General features: G+C 43.8%; 1 protein-coding gene across 6 annotated transcripts in view; it reads left to right on the top strand.

Annotated features, from left to right (window-relative positions):
• CDH18 (cadherin 18) overlaps positions 1 to 20,259 on the top strand; it is a 686,153-nt gene that overhangs the window by 349,204 nt on the left and 316,690 nt on the right. The window contains exon 1 of one of the 6 annotated variants that reach the window (XM_081206321.1): positions 8,857 to 9,080. The exons of 4 other annotated variants lie outside the window; for them this stretch is intronic. The gene's annotated coding sequence lies outside the window, so the exon portion shown is untranslated. Of the gene's footprint in view, positions 1 to 8,856; positions 9,425 to 20,259 lie in introns of those variants that run through there. One more of the 6 variants, XM_081206323.1, reaches the window with a different exon arrangement.

The raw sequence follows: 20,259 nt of genomic DNA, 5'->3' as shown, positions 1-20,259 counted from the left end.
TCCTTGCACAGATATTTTAAAATGTATATCCTAGAAAAGCTTTGCCAGCATCAGAATGCATTGCCTCGCTGTGACTACATCTGCATGGGGTTCAGCTTTGGCTGGCACACTTTCTCAAACACAGGAGGTTCTCTTGCAACTTCTCTTAACCTGACTGATACGCCGCAGCAGTGCCAGGCTTTCTGTCACTCTCGCCCCTTTCCTCCCTGCGGTGATTCTCCAGCAATGGCATCAAACTCTGTTTGGATCCAGCTGGGCTTATGCTCTTGCCTTTCTGGCTAGGAAAAGGGTGCTGGGCTGCCAAGAGCATATGTGCTACTGTTGCCACTTATATGTTAATTATACTTCTGAAGTGGTGCCAAGGATAGCCGCGTAAGCTGAGTCTGGCACTTGCTTACTCTTGACTCAGAACCTGGATCAGCCAAATGATATTTCTCCTGCAGCTCTGCATGAAGAGGTGTGAATTCTGCACTTAGCTGCATGTAGGTCTCGCTTCACTCAGGGTAGCAATAACAAAGACTTTAATACAAAATAAATGTATCAGAATAAAATGGGGGCAACTTAGAGACATGCCCCCAGAGAGCTGTGAACGCAGTTGCTCTGAAATTAGCAGGCATCCATTGTATTCTGTGGGATTGTGCCATTCTCAAATTGGGAACATCGCATTAAGACAGGGCAGGGGATTCATAGGCCTCAACCTCATTTCCGTAAAGTCCCTTGCCGCTCCCTTTGTGGCTTACACCGATTTGTTCTTGACCTGTGTAATAACTGTAGGGGTTACTCGTGCGCACGTTGGTGCCACTCCTGGCTAGTTTGCCTTGTTAAACCTTTTCTGTCTGGACAGCCCTACACTTCGTGGCTGCCTCAGTCGCTGGCAGAATCCGTCAGTGGGTGTTTCTTAAACCTTTTCCAGCATAAAAGTTGTTTGACTCCAAGTCTCCTCCTACTCTCCCTGCGCGGAAGTCTTCTGTGCAGGGAGGGCGTGGGTAGCGGAGGACCCGTGCTCTCCTCGCTGATCTCCGGTGAAGAGTCCTGGAGCCCCCTCGCCGATTCCCCCATCTGCCCCCCTTTATCCCTGGTGTTACGCTGATTTCCTTCCCCAGCTGGTGAGCCACCTCTCCCCCTGCTAGGCCCTTCTCCAGCATCGTTTGAGAGCCTCGCCTCTGCCTCTGGCTCCGATGTCAGTTCCCTGACAACCTGCTTTTGGATCACTGATTTTTTTCAAAATAAAATTTTTATTGAATTTTCAAAATTTACACACACACAGACAATACACAACACAAACATACAAACACAAAGACAAACACATGTAGTTTCAAATCCCTAATTTCTTAACCACTTTCCCGGACTTCCCCACACCTCCCCCTCCTGCATTCCAACTCCAATAGTTTACTCAGCAAGTTCTTATCTCCCTCCTTTACCTTATTAATATTTTACTTAATTCTTCTTAGTTAACCAAATTTAACTTATAAACCTCAGTTTAAACCAAAATACCCATCCTTTGCATACTTTTTTAAGGACGACCCCATTTCCCTTCCACAAATTTCCCAATTTTTATATTATTTACAAAACAAAATAACAGAAAATATCATATAATTATACACCCTTTGGATTCCCAAACTCTCGCCCCCCCCTTTCCCGGTCTCGATCCTCAAAAAATATCCATCAATCTGTCAACTCTCAGCCCAGATCCCTCACGTCCGAGGCCCTTAAGTCTCTTTCAGTCCCTCTCTGCCAGTTTTGTTGGTAGTCTTTTATAGTAGACATCGAATCTCGGAGAAGCTCTGTCCCAATGGGGTCTATATTTCTTCCAACCAGACCTCCGTATTCAAAAGTGGAGCCCAAATCATGTTTCTTGTTCCTTTTAAGTCCAAATGTCCCAAATGTCCCAAAAGCTCCAATTTTTGCCTTAATCAAATTTATAATCCATAGGTCTTCCGATCTCCCCGTGGGGAGATTCCTCCAATCTTTATTCTCAAGTTCAAACCAAACTTTCATCATCCAGGTCTTGTTTTCTTTGTAATCCATTTTTACAGGCCACTGGTTGTCCTTTTTCACCTGCAACATTTCAGCTCCTCCTTCCCACTCCTCTGAGTCTGCACATATCTCTTTTTGTTCGACTGCAGAATTTTCTTGAGTCAAGTCCTTGGGACCATCAACAAGATTATTTACTTTCAATTTCAAAGTCAAAACATCTGTAGCCATAGCTACACTCTGGTCTTGTAATTTTCCCACGAGAAAGAACATTCTTTCCAGCTCAGCCTGTAATTTTCCATCTGCAGCCATTGTAATGTCTCAGAACCCCCTCTAGAGGGGTTCTGGTTACTTAATATTCTTTCTCCAACAGTCTGGTTACTTTGTTCTTATTTTTTCTTTATTTTCAACAACTTCAAGTTAAATGTATCAAAAATAACCAGCAGAAATAACAGAAGGCAAATTCTTGTAACTTTGACAGCTCGTTTGACAGCTGTCAAACTCTTTATACCTCCTCAGTAGGCTCTCTCGCGGATCACTCCCGGATCCCGGGGGGTTGCACCTCAGCTCCTTAAAATCAGTTCTTATCCTCCAGCAAAATACTTATAGTGCCAAATCGTGGAATTAATAACTTTTATCTCACAAAGAGAGAAGTGGTCTCTCGACCTTAGTTATCCAATTCTTGCTTTAAATTGTCTACAAAACGGGGGGGGGGGACTTCCTTTTAACGCATCCCCCGGTCGTGCCGAATTTAAAAGAAAAATTCTAAGTCCAATTTCCGTACTACTCACGGGTTGTTACTTTTGCAACCAAATATTCAAGGAAGAAGTCAGCGCTCTCCGGCCATGGCTCGTGGCTTCACTCCGTGGAAGAAGCGATCCACTCACAGCACCACGCCACTCTCCGTCACCTGCTCTGAAGCCTTTAAAAAGGCTTCTTCGCTGGTCGGGGAGGGCGCAAATGGTGCCCGCCAAGTTACCAGGTCCACAGGCTTCCGCGCCTGTGGTTTCTGAGGGTCCCTGCGTCGCCGCCGCGGCAGGACCCGTCTTCCACGAAGCCGATTCCCTCCGGAGCTCGGAGGGAATCCGCCATTTGCCAATCGCGCTAACCCGGAAGTCGCTTTTGGATCACTGATGGTCAGCTGCCAGCCAAAGAACTCCCTTCAAGAACAGAGTTGTACAAGTGAGTCCCCCCTCTTGGTCTGTGCTTAGGCAACGCAAAGGCTGTCATTGCTAGGGTTTCCTTTAACACCAATACACAGGCATTCCACAACCGGGGAGCCACCACATTGCATCGGATTTGATGCATATAACATTTAGCATTGTATCTACTTCGAGCCTAAGGGAGAAACACTGTGATCACATGAACAAATGGAATGCAAGTTTTGCTTTCACTTCCACTACTTTTCTGAAATGGAAACTGTCCCCCCCCTGCCCAGTATATATGCTAACCTGCATATACAGATTAGAGCAGGCATGGCCAAACTTGGCCCTCCAGCTGTTTTGGGACTACAATTCCCATCATCCCTGACCACTGGTCTTGTTAGCTAGGGATGATGGGAGTTGTAGTCCCAAAACAGCTGGAGGGCCAAGTTTGGCCATGCTTGGATTAGAGGCTGATTACATCTTACGCTTAAAAGTAGCCCAGTTTGGAGGCTGAAGGTTCTGTTTGGACTATTGACAATCACGAAAAACTTGTGAAGCTTTTGCCTTAGTGCCAAGCTGAGAGAGAAAGAGATACTGCTGGGCAATTAGCTTTCTCATCTAATTTCCCCTGCTTCTCAACTGCTTGGGGAAATTAGCTGAGTGAGATAACAAAATATATATTTTGCTGTATTTATTTCTTCTAAATGGTATGCTGCCTTGCTGTCATAGATGACATTCAAAATCTTAGAGATAATAGGAGATGGCAATAAAATCAGAGAACATGTCCTGCTATGGAAACAGGAAGAGTAAAGTAGCAGGTAGTCATTAGGAGCAGGCTAGGTCCTCAAATAACCGCCCCCTTCAAAAATGCCTGAGTCAATAGTACAGATTCTGCATGGTGACTAAAATATAATAAGAAAGACAGTAGGTGGCGCTCCCTTGGGAGGGCTTTAAAATACTTGTCTGGACGGCAGAATATCATTCTCTAACATCAATATCATATATCATTAAAACACTGCATGCCACATGCCATAGCTCAATGGCAGAACAAATGCTTTCCATGCAGAAGGTCCCAGATGCAGCATTCCTTGGCATCTCCCGATAGGGCTGGAAAAACTCTTGTCTGAAACCCTTGAGAACCAGTGCCAGTCATTGTACACTGGCTGGTCTAGCTAGTTAGTGCTGAACTCAATGAGCCGACTATGTCCCTGCCTACGAACAGCCCACAAATGCAGAACAGAAATGTACATTTTTACACTCCAAGAACCACACTTGCCTTTTCAGCATTTTTTTTGCTCTCCTTTGCTGAGGCAGATGGTCTGACAACAGTCCCTTGCAAATCCAGGAAACTCTTGAATCGTGTGGTGGCCCGTAAAGTACATGCAATGGGTGGCCAAGTGATCGAGCACACTGGCATCAGGTTCAGCGATGTGGTTCTTTTTCGTAACAATGGTGTTCATCTTTCCGATTGTGGAGATGATGTATGGTTGGCCAATATCGTTGAGGGCATTAGGAATTGGTTGCAGCTGTGAGGGTATTTGACAGTGATCCTTTTTGGATCGGGTGGTGGTTAGGCATCGGAAAATGTGTTGTGTGTTGGAGGGGAGGTTGTGGCCATCACCTATCCCTCCCCTTGAAGGGTATTCCATTAAAGGAATCCGGTGGTTGTGGTTCCTGTCCGATGCCCAGGTGGTGGCTAGGGCCATGGCAGGACCCTCCGGTGTCTCTAGGGGAAAGTTTCCAGTTGATTTGCATCAACAAGCTCCCCCTACAGGTTGTTAACCCTTGTGTGACTCTCTTAAGAGCAGGCAGGAGTCAAGTATAGTCTGTTCGGAGCCAGTGCCTAAGCCAATACCACTCACATTCTGTAACCAATAAAGCTGTGGCCTTTTTTAGCCCATTAACCTAAAATACTTGTGTCCATGTGTCTTATTTTCTTGTCTGAAAGCCTTGAGAACCAGTGCCAATCATTTTCCACTGGCTGGTCTAGTTAGTTAGTGCTAAACTCAATGAGCCAACTATATCCCTGCCTATCAACAAATGCAGAACAGAAATGTACGTTTTTACACTCCAAGAACCACACTTGCCTTTTCAGCAATTTTTTGCTCTCCTTTGATGAGGCAGATGGTCTGACAACAGTCCCTTGCAATGGACTGGTTACACTTGGATGCCAAACTGCTGTAGAAGCAGGCGGGATTCACTTTAGGAAGGAGTTTAATCTGTTGTGGGTGGGGCTGCACTCCCTCTAAAGAATTAGGAGCTCAGTTTTGGGGTTCTGATAGTGTCACTGGGAGATAGACAGCTGGGTTGCTCTGCCAACTAGCCTTCCAGTCTGGTGGTGCCATTGTTGAATCCCAAATTGATAAATGATAAGTCATCACTCATTCATGAGTTGTGGATAAGCAGGTTCACCTGGTGTGCAATACTAAAGACTAGGTGGGTGAGCTGATTGGAATAGATCTGATTCAGTTTTATCCCTCCAGTACCAACAGAGGTTGAAAAGCCAGGGGATGTTGTGTTTTCCATAGGAATTCCACCTCACCAGTCACCACAGAGGGTTGTTCCAAGGTGATGGATCAGAGGGACGGCATGGGGATTTTGCTGGTGTACTGACCACTGCCCATCAGTCAACCCACCCAAACTGAGGTCATGGTCTTTGTGGTGCAGTTGGAGAAGGGGCTGTGTGTCACCAGTAATAGAGATGACACCCAGCTCTGTTTCTCCCAGTCATGTGGCTCAGGGAGGTTGTCCTGGTGCTGGACTGTTGTCTAGAGGCAGTGGTAGGCTGGATGAGGAGCAGTAAACCGAAGATGATTTCTGACAATACAGAGGTGCTGCGGGCTGGTGCTTCTGGAGTCTAGGAACTAACTAGGTGGGTGAGGACCAGGTGGGTACTCCGAGGGTACTCCTTGATGCAATATTTCATTGCTGGCCCAAGTAGAAAGGGGTGCCTATTTTCAGCTTCATCTGTTCCCTAGCTATGCTCTTTCCTGGTCAGATATAGCTTGATCACAATAATTCATGTTCTGGTAACTTCCTGCCTTTATTACCACAATGTGGTCTACACAGGGTTACCATTAATGGCAATTCAGAAGCTTCGGTTTCTGCAAAATTTAACTGCCAGGGTAGTGGTTGGTTCAGCTGGCTGGAACTATGCAACACTGGTTCTGAAGAACTTGCATTGGTTGTCTATATGCTACTGAGTCACATTATTATTATTATTATTATTATTATTATTATTATTATTATTATTATTATTATTATTATTATCATGGGGTGGTTATATTAAAAAGCCCTGCACAAACTTGGACTGGGTTATCTGGGTATCTGTATTGTCATGCCTGGGCTTTAAGATGTGCTTGCCTTGGATGAACTGCCCAAATACAGTGGTACCTTGGGTTAAGAACTTAATTCATTCCGGAGGTCCGTTCTTAACCTGAAACTGTTCTTAACCTGAAGCACCACTGTAGCTAATGGGGCCTCCTGCCGCAGCTGTGCTGCCACTGCACGATTTCTGTTCTCATCCTAAAGCAAAGTTCTTAACCTGAGGTAATATTTCTGGGTTAGCGTAGTCTGTAACCTGAAGTGTATGTAACCTAAGGTATATGTAATACCACTGTATTGGCAGCCTTTCCCCTCTTACCTTTGGAGCCAAGGCAGGTATAGTGTTGGGGTCAAATTTGGGCTGGGTGGGTTCAGGGACTGCTTTCACTACCACCTGTGTTTAGTGGTGAGCAGTGGCAGTAGCACACCTTCCTTTGTTGGCTGCCATCCCCTCCCCTCTCAAAAAAGAAGAGGGGAAAGCCCTTTTCTGTGCAACACTATGTCATGATGATGCAAAAGAAACCTTTTGCTTCCTTGTGCCCCTCCTCCCAATCAAAATTGCTGGAACATCCCCTGCACTGCATAGGTAAAGGTAAAGGGACCCCTGACCATTAGGTCCAGTCATGACCGACTCTGGGGTTGCGGCACTCATCTCACTTTATTGGCTGAGGGAGCCAGCGTACAGCTTCTGGGTCATGTGGCCAGCATGACTAAGCCGCTTCTGGCAAACTAGAGCAGCGCACGGAAATGCCGTTTACCTTCCCGCCGGAGCGGTACCTATTTATCTACTTGCACTTTGATGTGCTTTCGAACTGCTAGGTTGGCAGGAGCAGGGACCGAGCAACAGGAGCTCACCCCGTCACGGGGATTTGAACCACCAACCTTCTGATCGGCAAGTCCTAGGCTCTGTGGTTTAACCCACAGCCCCACCCACTTCTCCCCCTGCACTGCATAGAGGGTGACAAAAATGTGAGGGGGCATTTGGGATCAACCCTAAGCAGGGAGAGAAAGGTGACAGCCCCCCCTCATTTGTGGCACCCCGTTATGGAATGCTCTCTTCAAGGAGGACTTCCCTGGCACTGAGCTCCATGTCCTTGTTGCAGCTGGTAAAAATGAGAGATGATGATAATGATAAGTAGTAGTTTTTGTCGTTCTTCAGGGATTTTACTGCTCCATTTTCCCTGCAAAAAACATTTTCTTCTGTTGTACACTGCTTTAGTTATTGATGCTGGCTTCAGTAATTCTTGATATAATTGCTATGTTTTCATTATATAAGCCACTTCAAAAGTATGTAGAATAGAAAAGGAGGCATTTTTTTGGGGGGAGGGGTAAACACGGAGGACCAACCCTGGTGATGGAGGCAAGGCCTAGTCTTTCTCCTGAAGTCTTCTGAGCTTGGTGGAGCTGCCCAGAACATGAACAATCTAATACTTTCCCTCTCTTGTCCTCTCCCCCACCAAAAAAACCCTTTGATCTTTTGTGGATCACTTTGGCAGTGCAGGATTTAGGACTGTCCAGACCACCCAAGTGTTCCTATTTTCCAGGGGCAGTCCCAAATTTACATAAGCTGTCCCAGTTTCTGATTTGATCCCCAAATGTCCCACTTTTCTCTATGATGTCTCTATTTTCATCGGAGAAATGATGGAGTTGATGTCTCTATTTTCATCAGAGAAATGTTGGGGGGTATGGGGGCGGGTGGTTCCCCCTGCACAGGGTGCCAAGGCAAGGGAAAGCAAAATATTACAAATATTAATAATAAATAAATAAATAACGAAACCCTATATTTATGCGGGTACCTACTGAGAAGATCCATAATTAGCAACTGTACAGTGGTACCTCGGGTTAAGAACTTAATTCGTTCTGGAGGTCTGTTCTTAACCTGAAACTGTTCTTAACCTGAAGCACCACTTTAGCTAAGTACCACTGTACTACCAAAATGAATTATTATGAAAATAAGAAATATTTTGGGGAGATTGATTTTGTCCTTGCTCGGGGCAACATATTACCAAAGTCCACTCCTGACTACGGAGTGAGCCAGTGCCAAATAATGAACATTTGTTGCCAGTTTTTAGGCCTTTAGTGCCCACATTTTTTTGGGGGGGAACCCCTCCACCCCCCCTTATATTCTAGTTCTCCTTAAGCCTGTTAAGACAGGGCAGGCTTCCGTTCTCTCTTCCCCTCCCTTTTGCTGAACTAAACCTCCTTGGCTGTGGAAACTGTTTATTCATGCTGTCTCATTGGCGAAGGACTTCGCTTGCGAGAAGCTCAGGAAGGGGTGGCCGGGTGGGGAGCGATCCCTACGTTGCGTGCATCCTCCTGTAGAAGACGCCCGGTCCTAAGAAGCAGGGATGGGGACGGGGAGGGGGAGGAGGAGGAAAGCGGAGGATCAAGTAGACGGGCGGCGGCAGCCAATCAGCGGCGCTTTCCCGAGCTGCGGAAAGCAGAGCTGGCATATGAGCTGGAGCTTTGGAGATAACACATAGCTGGAATCCTGTGCGCCTCTTTTTTTCCCCCTCTCTCTTTTTCTCTTTCTCTCTGGACTGGGAGCAGCTGTGCCCTCCCCTCTTTTATTTTATTTCAATGCGTATCTTCTTTCCATTAAAGTTCCCTGTCACCAGTTAGGGCAAGTCAGCTAAGGTAAGGCTTGAAACGAACTGACCCCTTTAAAGAAATCAAATCAAATCTGTGCCGTATTCTTACGGGCAGGACGAACGGGAGGCTGCTGCTAATTCCGTCCTCCTAAGCCAGAGATAGCCTAGCTTTTAGGAAGAGGTGTATTAGACTTCTATTTCGCATCGCTGTCTCTGATGGTTGCCTTCAAGTTTTTTTTTATTTTTCCTCTTCTTTCTGCCGGCTGAGCCTTTCCCAGTTCATGCGATGCTCTTCTCTTGCTGCGCGCGTCTGCTTAGCCCAGATTATGTGCAGTGAAAGCTCTGTTTTAAAGGAGAGAGAGAAAAGAAGACACGGGGTGGTGTGTGCAGGTGTGTATGTATATATAATGTATGTATTCTCCTAGGGAATGGCAATCTCGCTGATGGTTCTGCTACTGCTGCTCCTACAGCGTGGACAAATGCACGCATTTGGAGGGGATCACATTCTGGTCCGACACAGATCTGTGCGCGCTCCTCTGTAGCGTGAGCTGGTTTCCAGTCGCGAGGACGGCTCTGCATGTCGACTTGAGAGGCGGATTGAAACGCAATCGCTTCTCCTCCAAAGCGAGCCTTCTTCCCCGTTGCCCATGTGCTGCGCTTGAAACATTACCTGCTGTTTTAGCCCTTGGAAAGAAATTGGGGGGGGGGGGTTTGCAGGGAAAGCAGATAGCTGAGAGGAGCAGAGCTGCTTTTCCTTAACGCTTTAAACAATTTGGAGGGTAAACTTTCTCTCTTTGACTTCGTGTTGCAGAGGGCACTGGGGTGCAGTGGGATGGAGGCACGGTTAAAAGCTTGCCCCCATTTTTCACTCAATAAAGGAAGATATCAACAAGATGGGGGGGGGGGCGGGTTTGGCGGCTTAGTGATCATGAGCATTCCTTGAGAGCTGCAGTTTTTGCACATGGAAACACTTCGGAGACTCTGGGTGAAAACAGTCGAGGGAGGGGGAGGAGGAAATAATACGATCTTTGGCTAATTAACGCTTTGGAAATATGGTCCCATTGCATCTTCATTTGTGTGTGAGTGCTTGTTGTGGCCTGTCAAAGGGGCAAATGAGCTCCTACAGATAACAAGGCAAAATAAACAGCCGTTCATCACTGCAAGGCAGACATTTGAAAAATAAAATGCATTATTATTTTCATTAAAGTATTTTGCAGATAATAATAATAATTTCGCTTGAAGGCTTTGAATTAGGATCTGCAGCAGACAGTGTAGCAAAGAGCACACATGCACCCCCCCCCCGTTTTCTGAATATACATAGACGGTATACATATATATATACATGTATATCATTAATGCCTACAGCTGTCAGGTAATTTAAAACAAAACTGTCCCAGCCTCCTTCCCCTCCATTTTTTTTTAAAGACTGAGTACAATGACAAGGACTAAGCTTTTATAGGCTGAAGGCAAACTATAGGTGCAATCCAGTCAAGTTAAGCGTAAGTGCCAATGATTTCAGTGGGCGAGAGTTAAGCATGTGCATAATGCTCCTGCTGAAAGCAGTTAAAGTAAATGATGCTCAGCTTTGACTGACTGTGTCCTTTATGTGAAGAAATGTTCTCTTTGCAATCTTTCTTCTTTAATCAGTGTATGTAGCAGTAGCAGTAATAATGTCATGTCTTAAAGTCAATAAGTAATCTGAGTTGCTGTACAGAGGTGCGGAGCTGATTGAATACAGGCACTGTACTCATTTTTAGGAGGCCTGAATACAAATTTAGTAAGATAACCATAAATCCTACCAGCCTCTTTGCATCTGGCACTATATTACAATAAACATTTTAGAGGGGTGTTTTAGGAGGGTCCAGGAAGTTAATCCTACCTTCATTTTGTGTAAGGCATGCTAAGCTTTTGGAGTCCCCCCCCCTTATAAATATAGGAGTGTGTGATGTAATATGCAGTAGTAATTTTGTGGAGGCAAGTGTTTTCAAAATGTTGGTGATCCGAGCAGGAATTCTTCAGTGATCAGCCTGGATAGCTCAGTCACTTAGAGTGTGGTGCTGATAATGCCAAGGTTGTAGGTTCAATACCCATATGGGACAGCTGGATACCCCTACATCGCAGGCGGTTGGACTATATGATCAAACTGTATGAATCAGTCTTTAGTTTCCTGTTTGTTTACTACATAGGAGATTGTCGAGACTATGCCAGAGAAAAATTGACTTGTTATGTCAGTGGTGGCCACAAGGAGTGCTGTGCAGCTCATAGTTTCATTTTCTTTTCACCACCTATCAAGGCTGTAATGCTATAGCCACTTACCTGTGATCAAGTCTCATAGAAGTCTATGGGATTACGGATGATTAGATATGAAAATAGATGTGATTTAAAGCTCTTTGTAAACTTTTCACAGGGTTTTTGCTTATTTCTTCACAACAGATTTTATTATTTATAGGACGGATTCAATATCACACTATTACAATAGTACCGCCAGCGCAAGCGTTTCTCTATGGGTCTCCGCTAGCGCACCCAGTTAGTTGAATCCAGCCCTACTGCTCAGAATGAAGGTACCAGTACATAATATTCTCCAGGTATATAATGTGCACTGTTTACTACTTTTACATGGGCGGTGATTTCATTAAAGTATTGTGACAAGCATTTTAGGATAGCTTGACTTGTATATAACAGGAAATCATGTCAATTATGATAATGTATGGTGAATTTCTTATGTGTCGTGGGGGAAGGAGAGAGAGATGATTCACTCAAAATGGGGAAGACGTTTTAAATTCCTAGATCTTGTTAAATTTTCAGTAGCCTTCAGTAAAGAATTGGCATTTTTTATTATTTTAAAGAAATCAATGTTGTGGCAGCTTAGTGACTGGATACTGGTAATTTTCATAGACTTTGCTAAACGAAGTATCTTTTAATAGCTATTTGGATCTGGTTATCACCAGGCTTTTGCATAAAGCCAAGTCTGAATTTGCATTATTATTATTTGTCAAAATATTTCTGCCCTTCTTTTTTCTACCCCACCAAAAAAAAAAGCCTTTATGGAGGTTGACAATGTCATAATCACTCCTAAAAATACCAAACTGGGAGAATGTACATACACCAAGTTAATAAATATACCAAAAAGCAGACCGGTACGTTGAGTTATTAGACATAACTCAGATGCCTGCTGAAACAGCCTGGTCTTTCGTTGTGCACGGAAATGCAACCAGTGAAAAATCTGGGTAGATCTTGTACTCTCCAACATTCCTCAATGGAAAATAAGGACATTTCTCACTTGCCCTGCAAGTGACCCTCCTCGACCCTCCCCCCATCCCCCCCCCACTCCACAGAGCATTTCCACTATGGCTACACCAACAGGACACAGGAAACACTGAGAAAACCCCTTGATCCCAATGTTATTTTATTCTTTGGTAGATTTACAAAAAGGAAAACACATGCCAATACAGTGGTACCTCAGCTTAAGAACTTAATTTGTTCTGGAGGTCCATTCTTAACCTGAAACTGTTCTCAACCTGAGGTACCACTTTAGCTAATGGGGCCTCCCGCTGCCGCAGCACAATTTCTGTTCTCATCCTGAAGCAAAGTTCTTAACCCGAGGTACTATTTCTGGGTTAGCGGAGTCTGTAACCTGAAGCATCTGTAACCCGAAGCGTCTGTAACGTGAGGTACCTGAGGTAAATGAAATTTAGAAAGGGGCAAGGTTAGACCTGGACACACAAAACAATATGGTTTTGTTTGTTCATATCAAGACTCCTTGCTAGGGCAACCCTGCCCACTGCCAGCACCTCTCCTCTTCCTCCTCATCTGCTCTCCAGCAGCCTCTGCAAGCTGGCCAAGGGAGCAGACCAGCAGTGGTGACCATGGAGAGGCAACAGAATGCTCTCTCACAGCCACCAACATCACACAGGACAAGCACCCACTCCTTCTCTCCCCCCCCATGAGATTGGCAGTGGCGGTACTGGCAGGGGAAATAGGGACATTCTGGGATCAAATCAGAAGCAGGGATGGCTTTTGTAATTCCGGGACTATCCTTGGAAAATAGAGACAATTGTAGATAATGCGATCCCTCTTGGTGTCTGGATGCCATTCCCCGAAAAGCCCTGTCCTTTGTTTTCCAAGTGCGTCTCAGATAATTGGAGGAGACATAGTGGAGCCTGTGATGTTGATTTAAATACATAAGGCAGGTAGATACATCACTTAGGTGATATTTAAGTGGCAACTGTAGGATTCTCCCCTTCTTTCCTTTTGCTGAACTGATCTGACAGCCTACTGGGAACAGGGAATGCCAGTACTCAGTACTTGAACCCATAAAAGTTGAGCACTGTCAAAATTGTTGATGTAATAAAGCAAATTTATTCAAGATGAAGCAGAAATATCAAAGGAGTTTAGCTGGATGTCATCAAGCTTCATGTTAGAGTTTTTAACCTCTGAGTTGGCTGAGGCTGCTGGGAGTTGGAGGTCCAACACATAGCTGTCAACTTTTCCCTTTTCTTGTGAGGAATCCTATTCGGAATAAGGGAATTTCCCTTTAAAAAGGGGAAACCTTGACAGCTATGTTCCAACACCATTTGGAGGCCCATAGATTAGCCACCCGTGATTTAAAGTGCAGGCAATAAAAGAAAACGATTCTAGCCTCATTGCTTCCTGTCTACTATTGTGGTAATAACAGCAGCAGAAAAGCTTGCTTACGGTTAACAGGTTGTTGCAGGCAAAGGTCAATTTGCATGCCAGGATTCACATTCCCAGAGCCAAGAGGCATGAACACCTCTCCTGATCCTCTTCCTCCAAGCACATATGGCTGGTCCAAAACCAAATTGCCAACAACAAAGAAAGGAAGGAATTTGATTTCTCTCTGGATTGTCATTTGAATTGGAAATGGGAGTCTTTGTCCAAAAATGAGGTGTCAGGGTCTGCCTGTCACAAAGTCATGCCAAAGTCATGTCAAGGAAGTACAAGGCCAAGCCAATCAGAGACAAAAGGCAGGTATCCATTCCCAGAGGGACAGCCCTATTAGTCTGTTTTAGCAAAAACGGCATAGGGTCTTGTGGCACCATATTATAGCATAGATATTTGTGAACTAGAGACCACTTCAAGAGATGGAGGAAGTAGTGTCTGCTTCTGTAGGAATGCAGATTCAAGATGAGAGTAAAGGATTAACTTCTCACCCTTTGCTCCTTTCATGGTGCTTGAAGAGTTGACTTTTGTGAGAGAACTTCATTATAGGATGCACTCCCAGGTCCAGTACAAATTCAAATGTTTTGTTTTGGAAGCTATATGACTTTAGTAGAAATACTATAAAGAATTAAGTATGAATAGATTGACATTGGGTAAAGGTGTAAATTTAAGGCTAATTTGCGGTAAGATAAATTATGGAACTAAATTTGAGAAAGAGGGAAAGGGCTTGCTGGAATAATTAATTGAACTAGAATACAAAAAAGGAGGTGTGAGGAAGTCGAGCAAATAAGCAAATGAAAGATAGGGATATGAAAATATGGGGTCTTTTTATTTTTGTTTGCTCTTTTGGGGGTTTTTTAAATGTTTTTGTCTTTTTTTCCCCCTTTTCTTTTTTCCTTTTTTGTATTGTTGATGTTTTGTATTATTGTATTTATTTTTGTTTTTGAGGTTTTGTAATTGTTTATTGCTTGTATCTTTCTTTTGTTCCTTATTTTTTTCTTTGTAATGTTTAAACTTTAATAAATATCTTATAAAAAAACAAACAAATATTTTGTTTTGTTTTGTTTGGAACATTTGGTGGCCTGTAAATTATAACAAAATGAGTACCCCCAAAAGGAACTGGAAGTGTAAGCATAAGAAAAAAAGAGGCAACACATCTATTTATCTGAAATTCCCTGAGGAAGGATCAGTAGGGCCCAAAATGTGTTGAATCCATAAACATATCTTTTGTCTACCTCACCGTTCCCCCCCCTCTAACCTCCAGTTCTATAAATTGTATAAATGATGTTGTTGATAATTTTTTACCCCACATTTTCCTCCAAAGATCTCAGTGTGGCGCTTGTGGTTCTCCCTCTCCCCATTTTATCCTTACAGCAACTCTGTGGGGTGAGTTATTTAGGCTGACAGACGTGACTCTCCCAGTGAGCTCCAGTGCGAGTAAGGATTTGAACGCACACCTCCAAGATCCTAGTATGATATTTTTAGTACTCTGGGAGCTGGACAATTGGCAGTATAAACAAAGCAGGAGAGGCACTTTATAGAACGCTGGAGTTCTTGCCCCCAAATTTCATTTGGTAGACCAGCTGGCAAATTGGTTTCAGGGTGAACAGCCTGTAAGCAAATTGGCTTGTAGAGAAGAAAATATATGATGTTAGGTAATGTGCTAATGCAGTCATATACATGTCTACTTGGAAGGAAGCCCCATTGAGCAAAATAAGACTTCTCAGCGAGTGTGTACAGGATTGCAGCATTAAATGGTTTCACTCAATTAATTTTTAAACATTTAAATAAAAAAGCAGCTGAAAGTGAGTGTATACAAATAGTGGGGAGGGGAACATGCTTAGGATTTTGTATGTAATACAGCATATTATCACCCTTCTTTTGCACACAGCCTTTAGGGTTGCCAGATCAACTGGAAACCCAAAACAACAAAAACAACAAATTGTTTGTACCCACCCATCTGGCTGGGTATCCCCAGCCATGCTGGGCAGCTTCAAACAGAATATTAAAAGCACAATAAAACATCAAACATTAAAAACTTCCCTAAACAGGGATGCCTTCTGATGTCTTCTAAAAGTCAGGTAGTAGTTTATCTCTTTGACATCTGATGGGAAGGTGTTCCACAGGGTAGGTGCCACTACCGAGAAGGCCCTCTGCCTGGTTCCCTGTAGCTTGGCTTCTCGCAATGAGGGAACCGCCAGAAGGCCCTCGGCCCTGTATCTCAGTGTCCAGGTAGAACGTTGGGGCTGGAGTCGTTCCTTCATGTATACTGAGGCTAATAATAATAATAATAATAATAATAATAATAATAATAATAATAATATGCCACCCATCTGACTGGGTTGCCCCATCCACTTTGGGCGGCTCCCAACAAAATATTAAAAACACAGTAAAACACTATTTCACTATTGGTGACTCAGCAGAAAATTGTCAAGCTACTGCACCTTCCAGCTATTCTTTCCTCGGTCCTTCTGTTTGCCCTCCTCACTCATTTGCCCCCATTTTATTTTAACATTATTATTATTAATATTAAAGATTATGTGTCGAACAAAGTCTTCCATTCCATGCCTACAGCAGACTTGTTATAATCAATTGCATCACCATTGCACAATTAACTTTAGTCCAATTGATGTCTGTGGGCCCTCTTGCAGTATGAATTAGTCTAGGTCCAAGAGTTGCAAGATGAAGTGCATTTCATTTGTGATAACTGAGTTCTGTGTTTACTAGAATGAGCTAAATACTTAGCTTCTTCTAAGCAGGTTGTAGAGCTGTTTGGTTGTGTTGTGTTGTGTTTTCCTGTTGTACTGAAATGTTTCCATCTGGAGGTGAACATGAAGAACTCCAGTATATCCCCAAACAAGTGTTTCCATGATTTCTTCAGTGATGAGAGAAATTTTGTTTGACTAGACTAAGGTATTTTTAACAGTGATATATAGCATTAGCAACCTGAAGTGCTGACTCTTGGCAAGTCTAAAAACCTGGCTTTTATAGGGCGGTGAAATAATCTACAGGCATCTGAGCAGCAGCCCAGAAAAGACATGTATCATCCACCTTCAAGCAGTATCTACTTTTTTTAGATACTGTTACAGAGATTAACAGTTCAGTCCTGTGTACTGTATATTTACTCAGAAGTAAAGTAGGCCCATTATGTTCAATTGGGGTTATTTTGTCTGTAGTATATTGCATGCTTACCCTTGAATCAACCCCACTGAACACAGCAAGAATTCCTTCTGAGTCAACATGCTCTGCAGATCTCTGAATCATTATTCTTGCTTTATGATTCAAATATTTTATTTCGTGGTGCATAGTTGGAAAGGCAGTACTTTCGTCAAACGTCTCTATGGCTTTTGTTTTACATGTCATTTTCAGTCACAGAATTGCAGAATGGTAGAATTGGAAGGGATCCGGGGGTCATCTAGTCAAACCCCCTGCAATGCAAGAATCTCAACTAACATTGTAAACTGCCATGTGATCCTCGGATGAAGGGCATTGTAGAAATTTTAATAATAATAATAATAATAATAATAATAATAATAATAATAATAATAATAATAATGATGATGATGATGATGGTACAGTCATAGTGAAGTTATTTTTTTGCAAAAAAATCATTTCCAAACTAGGAAAGACTTGTTGAATTTCTGTCTACTACACCACAGGGACGTGGGTGGTGCTGTGGGTTAAACCACAGAGCCTAGGGCTTGTTGATCAGAAGGTTGGCGGTTCGAATCCCCGCGACGGGGTGAGTTCCCTTTCCTCGGTCCCTGCTCCTGCCAACCTAGCAGTTCGAAAGCACGTCAAGTGCAAGTAGATAAATAGGTACCGCTCTCGCGGGAAGGTAAACGACTTTTCCGTGCGCTGCTCTGGTTCGCCAGAAGTGGCTTAGTCATGCTGGCCACATGACCTGGAAGCTGTACGCCGGCTCCCTTGGCCAATAAAGCAAGATGAGCACCACAACCCCAGAGTCGGCCACGACTGGACCTAATGGTCAGGGGTCCCTTTACCTTTTATACCACAGTTAAAGGCACAAGAGCCCTGAACCCTAAACCAAAGCCTAGGTTGACTCATTAAACACAACAAGACTTGGTCTGGGTAGACATACTCAGAGGTAAGACCCACTGAGTTTTGTAGGACTTACTCCCAGGTAAGTAGGCATAAGATTGCAAGTTAAGGGATTTATGTGTGCCTCTGTTTTGCCCTTACACCTCTTACTCTCTTGTATGCCTGCTGCCTTTCTCTTTGCCTGAGAGTCTCACTCTGTGAGTTTGTATTTTCCTTTACTTTTCCACATCAGCTTAACCTTCCTCCTTTCCTCTCCCTCCTTCCCACATGTCACATTTCCTGGGAATCTTCAGAGCAGCACCCGCTCTCTCCTTTCACTCCTTTTGCACATCAATGGCTCATTTAACTGTTGTCCTGTGCGATACCCCTCCTCCATGTGCAGGGATGCACGTTTAGTTTGCATTTCAACAAACTTTGGAGGGTGTGTGTGCAAAGTTCAACAGTTAAATACCCCTGCATACATTGGGGTTTCCCCAGGAATGCTGTTTTGCTTTTGAATGGCCCCTTTTCATCTCCAAAGCAATAGTTCAGCATCAGGGTGACAATTACTTAAATGGAACCTCCACACGATGGTGTGCATTTTTGGGGAAAAAGTTAGAGGAAAGTTTTGGAATAAAAATCTATGGGTGCTAGATGTGGGAAGGGGAAGGTTGCTTATACAGCTCTCCTCTTTATGCATGGGAGCTAGTCTAGGAGTGCAGCGTAGGCACAGAAGCCAATTTCCATGTCACCTTTCCTTGTGGGATCAGAACTCTCCCCTAAATCAGAAAGCACCCAAAACTGTAGGAAGCCAAAGGCATGAGCTGATGTGATTGGCGATCTTTTCTCCATACACTGACTTCCTGGAAGAGTGCAAGAGGGGAAAAATAGACCGCAGTGTTTGAGTCAGAACGTCATCCGTTAATAAAGCTAAAGGGATTTATTAAGCAAGAGAACAAGGAGTGTCTAGTGGGAGACTGCTAAGTCTAGGACCTACATTTCCCAGGAGCTCCTGGTGTGACCCGTGACTGACCTTGAGAAGGGAGCAGCCCTTCCAGATGTAGAGAGCCTGAAGAATTACATAGGGAAATGCAGTCAGAGGCTGAATGTGGTTTGCTGTCTGGGATAAGAGTAAGCACTGTGATATTGTTGTTCAGACTGTGCTAGGAAAACCTATACTATTGAATTGGCAGGCAGAGCAACATGTTTGAAGACTCATGCTTTACACTGTTTATCATGTACCTTTTACACTTTGGGTGTCTGCAGGCTTCCTTGTTTTTTTACCTACCTCTATTAAAACCATCTGTTTGCTAGCCATGTCTCATAGAGGCTGCAGGGATAGTACAGAGCTTGCTAATACAAATTTAATAAATAATAATACTGAAGTGCCTTCAGCAGTTGTCTCCTGTACTGTAGCTAAGCAAGCATGCTACTGAATCATACTCTTATTAACTGGAAATTAAATAGGAACAATATGTGATATTGGTTGCAAGGATTTGGAGAGCTCACAGGCAGGAGTAACCAGAACCACATGGTGAAATGGACTAGATGCAAAGGATATGGAGGAGTTTTAATTATGAGTCAAGGTCAGTTGTGATCGTCAGGGTGTGCTTGTTAGGGCAATGCTATTGTCTTATAATGGGTAGATCTGGCTGTGCCTTCTACAGGTTCACATCTAAAGTGTACTGATGGGAGTAGACATCAACTTGAGGTTCCTAGAGCCAAGGATCAAGATTACACCTTGGCCCTAGGAATACAGATTGGGTGCTAAATATTTGGTTCTGTCTGGGTGGGTGTTTACCTGGGATGAGAGGAGGGGGAAAAGAGGCTGAGGTAGGGAAAGAAACATGAGTTGTGTAGTGGGCTGTTAAGCAGCCTTGAGATGCTGCAAGAATATCCTGTTACTTGAGGGAACTGATACTTCTTTAAAGGCTATCAGTAACTCTCTAGGTGACTGTTGTTCTTCTTCCCTCACTTCCCTGATCAATGTATGTTACAAATATCTCCATTCTTTTCCCTTTATGAGTGAAATAACACTCTAAAAGGCTGTCCATAAGTGCCCTATGAGTCGGAGAAGTGCAAAGTAATATAATAACTGTACATTGTTGTTAATTTAACTCTAAATAGGCAAGTCACACCAAAAAAGCACTGTTATATTTCTAAGCATTTCCTTTTTCCTTCTTTTTCTTTGTTAGAGTTTTGAAGTGTTTATTGGAAGATTCATTTCACAGGACAACCACCCTCCCCCCACTCCGAATCTCTGGTTTTAGGGGAGTAGAGAGCTTCCCCCAACCAATCTTCCTTCCATCTCCCCATGTGCTCTTAGCAGAACTGGAATGGAATATTGGACCTTTCAGCACAAAATCTTGTCAAGCTCAGTATTCTGGAGCATACACTCTCTGCCCAACACCTTAGAAAAGGGGGGAGGGGAGAGGAGAAAGAGAAAACCACCACCACAAGGCTAAACAAGTGTCTGTGCTTGTGTGAAAGTGTGTGTGAGAGAG

This window comes from Podarcis bocagei (assembly GCF_964188305.1).
Source record: "Podarcis bocagei genome assembly, chromosome: 8".
Classification (NCBI taxonomy): Eukaryota; Metazoa; Chordata; class Lepidosauria; order Squamata; family Lacertidae; genus Podarcis; species Podarcis bocagei.
This window is presented reverse-complemented; position numbering and strand designations above follow the sequence as displayed.